The sequence below is a fragment of the Acomys russatus genome, chromosome 2 (genome assembly GCF_903995435.1).
Source record: "Acomys russatus chromosome 2, mAcoRus1.1, whole genome shotgun sequence".
Classification (NCBI taxonomy): domain Eukaryota; kingdom Metazoa; phylum Chordata; class Mammalia; order Rodentia; family Muridae; genus Acomys; species Acomys russatus.
The window spans coordinates 6,238,204-6,250,640 of record NC_067138.1 but is presented as its reverse complement, the minus strand read 5'-3'; positions in this window follow the sequence as shown (position 1 = coordinate 6,250,640).

The window sequence follows — 12,437 nt, the reverse complement described above, 5'->3', positions numbered from 1 at the left end:
GCGTAGCCCATTTATACAGTGTGAAAAAAATCTTTAAAAAAATTAATAAATAAGCAAATCCACTACCTGGGAATGAAAATATTTCTTTTACAATCTCAGAATCTAAGAATTGGATAAAAGTTCTGATATCTACAAAAATACATTCAGAAAGCTGTATGTAACTAAAAGACTTCCCAAATATGTAAACACAAGTCTGTCTTATGATGACAATATAGGTTCCTCTGAAGTAAAGCTAATTACATATATATTTTGCTACATAAATGCCTATAAATAAAAACACATAAAATCAATATAAATGAATACATTTTATAAATATTTGAACCAATATACATAAATGTGTTTATATATATATATATATATATACTTGACAGTTTGATGGTATTTTCCATTAAGTAGCATTTTATGCAAGTTAAATAAATGTATTTTCTTTATAGTATACAAATTAATATAGCCCAACATTTTTAAAATTTTTTTCTACAGTTTGCAAACATTATAACATGGGTTGTAAATATCTTCTCTACTGGACAAAAACACAGATGCCACAGTTTTCCACTGCAGCAGTAAAGGGCACATTTTCCTTCTATTAATTCTGATGTGGCCTTTCTGGCTGATCCAGAAACCCAATTAATATAAGAAATAAATAAGAGGAAATCATGAAAGTTCTATTAATTATTTGAGGTAGTTCCAAAAAAAGCGAAGTCAGAAAAAATTACCAATTCACAATGATTTTTTTTTTTTTTTTGGTGGATAAAAACAATAAATATCAATGAAATGAAAGAATATGCCCATGTGTGTATTTCAAGAAATATGTGGGTTTGGGATTGAGGGAAGATTTCAAATGTTTTGCTGATGCAGGTTCATGAAAATCAAATAACACCAGTGATCTGTGATATAAATTGTTTCCACTTTGTGAAAGCTATCACTTCCAGAAAAATCTTTACAGTTCCTGGACACAGGAAAACCCAGGAAAGGTATTGTTTTTTAAATTGTTACTCTTCAAGTGATTTCAGCTTAAAAATCATCTTAATAGGAATTAGGCAAACCTTAAGATATTTCTTAATTCTTTTTCCTCATATTTTCCCTTGAGATTAGTAAGCCAAAAAAAATTTAGTTTTGGATAAAAATATAACATTTCACCAGGCTATTTAGTGGATTATAAGTAGCAAAAAAAATCTTAGTGTATAAACATAACCTAAATATTTAAAAATCTACCTACTTCATTGTTTAAACATAATGAAATGCCTTCATATAACTTAGAGAATACACTTAACAATTACAGAGACAATTTAGCCTTTTTTCAAGTCATGTCTAGTATAATATTTGATTTCATCTAATTGAGCACTTGTTAGAACACATTTAATAAAAGTGCTCCTGTAAATATTTCAGTGTTTAGAAGGGTGACAAACAAGGCAGACAAAGAAGTAAACATCATTCTGGTGAGGCTCTCCAGGCAAACAAGTCATTTGAAAGATGTTTTGATTGCTGCAATGTCAGCCCTAGTCTTAGCGACAGAAGCAGGCTGAAATGAAAGAGTAATTCACAGAGAGTGACTAGTCATAACAGGGAATTGATAAAGTTGCATTGTCTCAAACAAATTTAGTGCACATATTGGTTCACAACAGTAGGCACTTCTGCCATACTTAAGCAATGTTGTGATGCAAGTAGGTCCTTTTTACATCATCTTACTAATCTTTACATCTCTACCTATATTTCTTAGCATAAAAAACTACATATTGCTTACAACTCACAATAATATAAATCATTATTACTAATAGAAACAAAGAAGTGTACATTAAATGTAATAATTTCCTTCCTATGCATCCTTTCAATTTGAATATAATTATTTTTTCAATATTTAAGTTTCTTTTTTCTTCAGATAATTTACTATTTGTCACAAAGGTGATTGACTGACCTTATACCATACATCAGGGCAAATAATTTTTCTACTTAACTAGTGAAGATAGAGTGGGGACCATTTAGGATTTAAATTTTAAATAAGCATGTAAGATTATTAAAATGAGTCATTACATTTTCAATTCTTAAATATTGAGTAATAATACTTCATTGAAAACAGAAATTTCTTTGACTTTATTGTGTCTATGTTTTGAGAAACTATTTTGTTTTATTGAACAATATTTTCTTATTCATTTAAAAGATTCTTGTGGGCTGAGCATGGTGGCACATGCCTGTAACTCCAGCACTCAGGGAGGTATAGGCAGGTGGAGTTCTGTGAGTTTGAGGGCAAACTGGTCAACAAAGCTAGTGCATGACAGCCAGGGCTACAAAGAAAACCCCTGTCTTGAAAAAAATTAAAACAAGTAAAAACAAAAGATTCTTGTGTACAATGCTTCCCATAATTCAGAGAGAAATATTTGACCTGAAAGTCAACATCCATGCAGTCTGATCACTTTCATAACTACTTGGGGTTAACACAATATTAGCAGGCTACCAAGAAGAGACTTGATACCCTATGAGCATATACAGGGGGAGGTAATCCCCTTCAGGAACAGTCATAGGGGAGGAGAGTAAGGGGAAAATGGGAGGGAGGGAGGAAGTAATGGGAGGATACAAGGGAGGGGATAGCCATTGAGATGTAATACGAATAAATTAATAAAAAAAGACAATATTAGCAATTGAGGGGATAAATTTATCAAGAAGTCTATATCTGTCTGTGCAATGCTATTAAATCCTAAGGAAAGCTTCAGGAAATAATTTTAGACAAAAATTAAGGTTAATGCCTCAATTTAGTTGTAGTAAAGCCAAGTGCCCCCAAAACTTTATGTGTTTTGGGTGGGAAAGTTCCAACTGTCCTCAAGCTAGATATGTACACAGGATTTTCTTCTGTTCCTTGAAGCCTCACTGAACACATTCATACCTATTTCTTAGAATGTAGTATGAAAATTACATCACAAATATTTGGTAATAACTGGCTATTACTGATAATGAATTTATCTCAGGATGTGTGAAACTTAGTTGGAAAATTAAATATATACTTTCTTTGATTTATGTCTCTTTTGTTCATTTCTGTTTTTTCCTTCCACATCTGTTTTCTTCTCTCTCCACCCCTTTTGCCAAGTTCCCTGTGGTACTAGAACCTGGTAGATATTAAGTGAAGAGAATTTTGTTTTCTCCTTTCATTAAGTTTTTGTTATGTTTTCTGGGAAAAGGAATTTTTTATTGACTGCATTGTAGGTATAATAAAAGTGGAAACAAGTTCTCCTTAAACAGTGTGTTATATCTCATTAATTAACCATTACACAATACCACTGACTTTAAATCAGAACTTAATGATAATATAAAAGTGTTTTTATTTCTGAAAACCTGACAATGGTCAAATGATCTGTTAAAATATATCATTTGTGTTTAATGTATTAATTTATGTAAAAATGAAATGTTTGTATTTTTAAAGATTTAATTGATTAAAATTATAAAAACAATAAATAAAACATCTTTAGAATATGGAAAGAGTGACAGTAAAATCAAAATTATATATGCTATATAAAAATGCATGAGGAAGAATGGCTTCCACACATATATCTTAAATTTTAAATTGAAGTATAATTAGTCTTTGTATTAAAACTAAAACCTTGCAATAAAATACTTTCTAATATCAGACCGCAATATACATGAGTATGGTGTCAACTGTGCTATACAGTCTGAAGGATGAAAGTTATATCACTATCATCAATATGAATGTGTCACAATGAATGCGTTGTATTATGTTTATGCCTATAACTTCATGGCTTTCCAGGAGAAAGTGTTAGTAAAGAAGTAAAAAAATACTAATTTTTTTTCTCTTTTTTTTATTAATTTATTCTTGTTACATCTCAATGTTTATCCCATCCCTTGTATCCTCCCATTCCTCCCCCCCCCCATTTTCCCATTATTCCCCTCCCCTATGACTGTTCCTGAGGGGGATTACGTCCCCCTATATATTCTCATAGGGTATCAAGTCTCTTCTTGGCTACTTGCTGTCCTTCCTCTGAGTGCCACCAGGTCTCCCCCTCCAGGGGACATGGTCAAATGTGAGGCACCAGATAGTGCTAATATATGATTCCTAAAATACAGGGATAGAACAGCATTCAATTATTTTGTAAAGCAGCTGAACAAACTACTATAAAATAAAGTTAAGTTGAGACAAACACCATTTGAGATGATATTTTTGCCATTATTTCTGCTTATCCATATTTTAACCTATGAAATTATATCATGATTATTCTATTATTAATTATATAACGCTATCCATCTGAAAAACAATAGTATTCTCTAAAGTTTGAAAATTCAAGAAAGTAGGGTTTTAAAAATTGAAACAAATATTTCTTGTTGAGGTTTAATTGAATAAAATATTTTGCTGACAGTCTGAATCTGTTACTTTAACTTTCATCTTCTGTGCTGGGGTAAGATCAACCTTTTATGTTTGTACATCAAAGCTAATAAATGATTTAGGAAAATTTCCTTCACAGAGCCTGCATTAGAAATAATCCCAATAATTTTATTGGAGAAATTTGAAATAATGTGCTATTTGATGATAATAACATTTTAAAATGAAGCAGAATATCCTATCAGTTGGACTAATGAGAGTGGTTATTTATTAAATAGGCTGAATTTATAGTGTTAGTAATATTTAAGACAAGTCAAAGGAGGCACAAGGAAGGTTCATTCAGGAGTAATGATGTTAACTACTATGCTAACATACTTCCTTATGTTTCCCCCCATTGGCTAGTTGGTTTTATTGGCAAAAATGAGAACAAATGGTGACCTGTTCAAACAAACTTGAACAGGAGATACTAGTATAAAGATCACAAAATGATGTCCTGATTGAAATCAGATAGCAGCGTAGAGAAATCAGCATTTGAATAAACAGGAGTAAACTGTATACAGTCCACAAGAATATTATGCTAAAATCTCCCCCTTTAAATCCAGTAAAAGACTTCTTTTCTTTGAATAGTAAACTAATATACAATGATCATAATCAAGCATTTATGAAAATTATAATGCAAGATCTACATTCACAATTTCCAGTTGACATGCATTTGGCAACCTAGGATAAAATATTATCTATCCTATCTATGAGAGTACAAAATTTTGTACCTGATCTATATCTATCATATCTCATCTCTATCAACCTACATCATCTATCTAGACCTAAAAGTGTATTCCTATCTTCTAAACAACAGAGCTTAATTGTAGAACTAAACTCTCTGTTATTCAACCCCATCATAGACTTGAGAAGGAGTAAAATTAATTACCTGAATATACAGGTAGTGCAGGTTAGCAGCTTCCAGAAGGAGAAAATGACAGTCATTTTGCTGACTGAACAGCCACCCAAAACTTTCTATAATATTGGAGCATCATCGTCAGCCTTCTGGCCCAGTCTGACAGACATTTGTGAGGCAGGAACTACTGAGGACTTGCTCTCCTGTCTTGGCAGAGTTTGGCCATTGATGCCGCATGCATCCAATCTTGCTCACTTCAGGCAGAATTCTGCATGTGGCAGAAAGAGAGTAGTTTTGTCCAGTGGCTGGTTTACCACATTTGAAGCCATCTCCTGGTTGTCCCATGATCATCGTCTTCATTGAGGTAGGGTAGTTGCGGTCAAGAGTTAACATGTTTCATTGTCAAAGAATTCTTAAAATAGTAATGTTTTTAAATGTCATATTATATAAGTCTCTGAGGATTTTCAAGACTGTATCCATATTTACTTTATCTATCTTTAGAATTATATCTATCTGTTAAACCTAGGATGTATACTCCTATGTTAAATTAGGCTACTATTTGACAGGACCATGAGTTGATAAATGGTTAACTTGCATTACTTAATTGTCTTAAACACTTGGGAAATAAATCTGATACTTTGCCAGAAAGTTGGGAATAATGCTACCTCAAGGTAGACTGACTGGATATCTCAATTGATAAGGCTTCAGGCTTTGAACCTAAAGGTCTACATGAAGATATGAAATAAAGAGATAAACAAAGGTCCTAATCATTTCAAGACCTAGATAAGAAAGTTTGCAAAGTATACAAAATTGTAACCAACACAGAGGACTAATTGGAAAAAAAGAAGTCAAAACCAAAAATAAAAAAGCAAGTAAATTGAGATCTTTAAAAAAAAAAAAAATGATAGAGAAATGATGAAAAGAGCCACCCTGCTCCATCCTGATAACAATGCTTCAATTAAAAGGAATTATAATAAAATACAATAAACCCTCAAATGCCCATACTAATAGAGGAGGAAGAAAATAACAAACAACAATCAAGTAAATCAGGAAAATGCAGAAATAAGCAAATATCTTTGAAAATATATTTAAATTAATGTCATCTTTATTCATCATTGGAATAAATGCAGACTGACTGAATGAAAAAGATTTGGAGGACCAAGGAATGAAGTCTGATAGTGAACCAAATAAGGCACTATTTAGTGCAAAAAGTCAACAGGAATATTTTAAAAAATACTCAAACTCTTTAGACATATACGGCATGCAAATTAAACCCCTTTGATTTGGTTTCCCTGCAGCAAGAATGATAATCTTCAGAATAAAACAACCGAAAAGCAAAGGCTCCTGGAGAAAGAGAGTAATTATATACTATTGCTGAGACCCTCAACTTGAAATCAGATCATAGGCTCCTCAAACAAATCGAGAGAGAATTACCATACAGCCCAATTACGTCTCTCCTGGGCTTATACCCGAGGAGTCAAATATCCATGTTTATTGCTGCCCTATTCACAATGCTTGGGGGATGGGACCCATCTAGAAGACCATCAGCTGATGGTTGAACAATGGCAATCTGTAACAGAAGAAGAACAAAAATGTTTCCAGCTGTGAAGAAGAATGGAATGATAATGTTTGCTGGAAAATAGTTACAATTGGAAATCATTGCGCTAAGCAAAGTAAGCCAGACTCAGAAAGACTAATGAAGCTATTTAAGTTCATTAGTGGAATTGATACTGAAATTTAAGTGTGACTGCACCTACAGATTTGGTAGTCAGGAGACTACAAAAGAGACCAAAGGAGGGATAAAGACTCTTAAGGGGAAGTGAGAAATGATACTAAAAGTGGCTTTCTTTGCACATTACCTTTTAAATAATGTTTTAGGTATCATTTTAAAATAAAATATTGCATGCATATAATGGAGTAATACCACAATATCTTAAATTTCATATTAAGTTGGGTTTCTCCTTTTCTATTTTCTAAATCTATATTTTGCTGAAATGATTAGCATTCTTCAACAACTGTTTTCTAATGGGAAAGGGCATTTGCAAATAATGACTTGAAGAGTCTCCACAGAAAACTTCTTTTATCAAATCATATCACACCAGGCAGGCATAATGTTTCTCTCTTTCATTTGCATGCTTGCGCAGACCTCATCCTTTCTACTCATTCTTTCTTTATATAGGCAAACTTCACAATGATCCAGAGACTTAAGTTGAATAATAACTATAATACCCAGATTGCCTAGACCATGAGGCCCTCACGAAATACCACCAGGACTTGAAAGAGAGTCAACATACACAGGGTCCTTTATTATGGTCTGAGGTAGGGTCACAGCCCTTCTTGATGCAATAGGATAGGAGAGTGGCATAGAGCTTCAAGGGCAATGGGTTTATAAAGGGGAAAAACTGTAAGTAGGGTTGTGGGTCTCAGGGATATTGACCTTTAGGTAGGCTGGGTGGAGACTAGATCTCAAGGGGAAGCTGTAGGATGCTGAGCCATGATTGATCCCAAAAAGAACCAGAAAGATTCAAAAACCCCTGTAAATACAAGAGGAATCTGAGGAACTTTTATAGTTGACAAGGGGGGAGGGTCGTCTAAAGTCCAAAGGGTTACAGAGAGGAGAGGCACCAAAACCACTCACAGCTTAACCTTCTTTGTTCCTTTTTGTTTGCCATTTGCTCAGGGAAGTGTGTAATCTCATTGAGGTGGGAGGGAGGTAGTTGCTATCAGATAAAGCTACATCTGGTATAGCTGTGAGCTTGAAAGTCTGTTTCTTCAAAGAATTGTGGACTTCGGATAGGCCATTTCATGTTCATAGCAGCCTTATTCATAATAGCCAGAACATGGAAACAGCCTAAGTGTCCCTTAGTAGAAGAGTGGACAAAGAAACTGTGGTACATATACACTATGGAATACTACTCAGCTATTAAAAACAAGGAATTCCCAAAATTTGTGGATAAATGGATTGAGCTAGAAATGATCATAATGAGTGAGTTAACCCAGAAGCAGAAAGAATCAAATGGTATATACTCACTTATATCTGCATCCTAGCCCAAGGGGCATGTCCCACAAAAGCCTTCACTTACCAGGAAACTGGGACAGAGGGGAAGGCATCCTATTGGGACTCTAAATGAGAGACGCATGGGAGAACAGCAAAATAAAAGGATCCAGAGGGTCCTAGAAATCTACAAGTAGAACAATATGATAGGCAGATTTGGGCCCAGGGGTCCCACTCAAACTAAGGCACCAGCCAAGAACAATACAGGAGGTAAACTTTAAACCCCTTCCCAGATCTAGCCAATGGTCAGAATATTCTCCACAGTTGAGTGGAGAGTGTGATACGACTTTCTCACGTACTCTGGTGCCTCACATTTGACCATGTCCCCTGGAGGGGGAGACGTGGTGGCACTCAGAGGAAGGACAGCAAGTAGCCAAGAAAAGACTTGATACCCTATGAGAATATATAGGGGGAGGTAATCCCCCTCAGGAACAGCCACAGGGGAGGGGAATAATGGGAAAATGGGGGGGGGGGAGGAATGGGAGGGTACAAGGGATGGGATAAACATTGAGATGTAACAAGAATAAATTAATAATAATAATAAAAAAAAAGATCATCCAGAGTTAGTTCAACAGGCTCTGCGTTTTCTGGGATGTTGATAGCATTTGCCAGGCTCTGTTCTTTCTCTCGGGTCACAGGAATGTTGACCTTTAGGCAGGCTGAGGGCTAGGCTTAATCTCCTGGGAAGATTTTTTGTTTATTTGTTTGTTTATCTCAGAGGAACACTGGGAGCTAATTGTATCTAATTGCTCTAGTAGAGTTTCTGGAGACTACAGGCAGGTGTATTTACAGCAGTACATCTCATTTCTTGAACACAGGGAGTAGTCAGGTCATCTAGAGGACAAGTTCTCAGAATGTGCACAGACAACTGCATTAGTTACAGAACATACAGAACATATAGAACAGAATATTAGTTTGGTCCTTATAATATCTATCTCGCTTCTTAATTTTAGACATTTGCATACTGATAAGTATATCTACCATTTATAGTGACTTTGAAAATTACTTCTGACAAAACTGGTTGGTTACCCTATGAGCATATACAGGTGGAGGAGGTCCCCCTCAGTCATAGTCATAGGGGAGAGGAGTAAGGGGAAAATGGGAGGGAGGGAGGAATGGGAGGATGCAAGGAATGGGCTAACAATTGAGATGTAATATGAATAAACCAATAAAATATATTTTAAAAAAGAATAAATATAAAGCTTTTCATCATTTACCCAGGGAGAACTTGTGTTCTCCTTCATGTGTCCAATTGCATATGGAACTACATTTTTTCCAGTAGAGTTCCATTTTGTAGATCTATGAAAATTCAGGAACTTGAGATTGTCTTAATCCCAGACTTTCAGAAAACCAGACTTCAGAATGAAAATTCTCCAAAACTGAAGATACTAGTGCAATGCATATTGATACTGAGAATATATGCAGCCATAATTTATATGCCTTAAAATACTCTGAAATATAAATAGTGAGATTAATAATGGAATTGAAAATATATGCTAAAAATTTTCCTTCACCAGGGAGATTTTCTTATAATACATTTTCCAAATGTAAAGGAGACAAGCCAGACTTACCCTAAAGTAAGTGACTGGTGATTTTAAAGTAAAAAGAATGTAGTGCTTGGTGAATTCTAACTCTTACTCAATTTTCCTTTAAATCTATTTGCCTAATTAGCTAAATTGGATATTTTATAAATTTCCATCTTAGGTTGTTTAACATTTATAGATATATTTAACGCTACATCTTGTATTTCAATAAAAATATAAAATAATATAAAATATTCTAGATAACTTATTTGACAAATCACATGTACTCTACATCTCACTGTGTCTTACAGAAATATTGTTAAATTGTTTCTAAATTTTCTGGTTTTTGTCAAACACTTAACTTTATTTATTTATTGGTGATTTTAGAAGCTTACACTTAAATTTCTAGGATATTTATTTTTTTAACTTCTGTGAAACAGTGGAGTATTAATATTTCTGGCATTTATAACAATTTTTTTCTAATAAACAAAAATTTCTGAATACTGGCAAAATTCTGCAATTAAAGACAAAAAAAATGCTTAGTTTCCTTCTTTCTTTTTTTTAAGGCTGGCCTTGCCTGTTTTTTTAAGATTGTGTGTGTGTGTGTGTGTGTGTGTGTGTGTGTGTATGTGTGTGTATGTGTGCATGTGTGTGTGCCTACATGTATACCTGCATGCCAGAAGAGGGCATCAGATACAATGACATTTGCTCAGTTATGTTTATAGCAGCTTTATATGTAATAGCCAGAATCTGAAAACAACCTAAATTTCCCTCAAACGAGGAATGGATTAAAACAAAACAAAACAAAACAAAAAAAAACACCCTGGTATATTTTCACAATGGAATACTCATCAGATATTAAAAACGTGGAATCTTGAAATGCTCAGGCAAATGGATGGAAATAGATATGATCATCCTGTGTGAGGTAACCCAGACCCGGAAAAACATATGAACATGGTATATACTCACTTATAAACAGATATTAGCCACATAATGCAGGATAGCCACATCACAATCCACAGACCTAAGGAAGCTAAATACCAAGGAGGACCCTAGGAAGGATGCTTAATTCCCATTCAGAAGGGCAAATAAAACAGACACTGGAAGTGGTTGAAGATGAGGAGTAGGATGGCTGCCTACCCTAGAGACTCCAACCAGCAGGGATCGAAGCAGATGCCGAGACTCACAGCAGAACTTCAGGGTAGAGCACAGGGAGTCTTATGTAAGAGTTTGGGGGATAGGATGACCTGGAAGGGACAAGAGCTCCACAAAGACACCAATGGAGCCAACAAATATGGGCCTAGGAGTGCCTGTAGAGACTGATGTATCAAACAAGGACCATGCATAGTGAGGACCTAATTCCCCTCTCCTCAGATGTAGCAGATAAGCATCACAGTCTTTTTGTGGGTGCCATAATATTGGAAGTAGGGGTTACTTCTGACATGGACTCTGGTGTCCACTTGTTGATCACTACCCCTGATGAGGCTGCCTTGCCAGGCCACAGAATAAGAGGATGCAGGCAGTCCAGATGAGACTTGATAGGCTAGGCTCAGATGATAGGGGAGGAGGGCTCCCCTGTCCAGAGGACTAAGGGAGAGAAGAAGGAGATATGAAGAAGAGAGGGCTGGATCTGAAGGAGATAATGGAGGAGCCATAATCAGGATTTAAAGTGAATAATTAAAAATATAAAAGACAATAATTGATATATAATAATTGTCATACATTATCTATTGTTCTGTAAGTCTTATGCTTATGTACTATTAAAAGTCTATGTGTGAAATTGTGTCATCATTGGTATAACGTGCTTCAGTAACTAAACATTGTTTTTATAATTTAACATGTTGTAATATCACAATATACATTCAATATAATTCAGTACCTCATATTTAAACATCATCTCAGTTTGTTGCTTTCCTTCTACCATTAATGGAACAAAACTTTAGGTAAGAGGTGTCATTTAGTTAGTTTTACTCAAAAAAGATGCTGAGAAATAGGTGTGAGGCACTGAGTACAACCCTTACTATCGTGGGAACTGAGTTAGGGTTAGGGAAAGGGTCAGGGTCAGGGTCAGCATTAGGGTTAGGGTTAGGGATAGGGTTAGGATCACAGTCAAGATTAGGGGTTAGGGTCAGGGCCAGGGTCATGGTTAGGGTCAGGGTCAGGGTCAGCATTAGGGTTAGGGTTAGGGATAAGGTTAGGATCATGGTCAAGATTGGGGTTAGGGTCAGGGTCAGGGTCATGGTTAGGGTCAGGGTCAGTGTCAGGGTCAGGGTAAGAGTTAAGGATTAGAGGTTAGGTTTAGGGTAAGGGTCAGTTTTAGGGTTATAGTTTGGGTTAGGGTTAGGGTTAGAGTTTTAGTGTTTAGTGGAATGTGATGTGAGGGGTAAAAGGCTGCAAAAACAGAGGTGTATAGTCATGAAAGTTACTGATAATTTTCATTGACAAGTTCTTAAAAGATGTGATGACTATTTTAATGGCTTCATCACCTAGTAAATCATTTGATATATAGATAAAAATTGTTGATTCTCTAGGACCTCATGCCACATCCCTTTTTCAGATTAGTTTTGCTCAGCGGTTTGCTGGTCATTGGTGAAGAGCCATTACGCTTGTTTATCAGAAAGCAAGATTGGACTCAGATCTGAG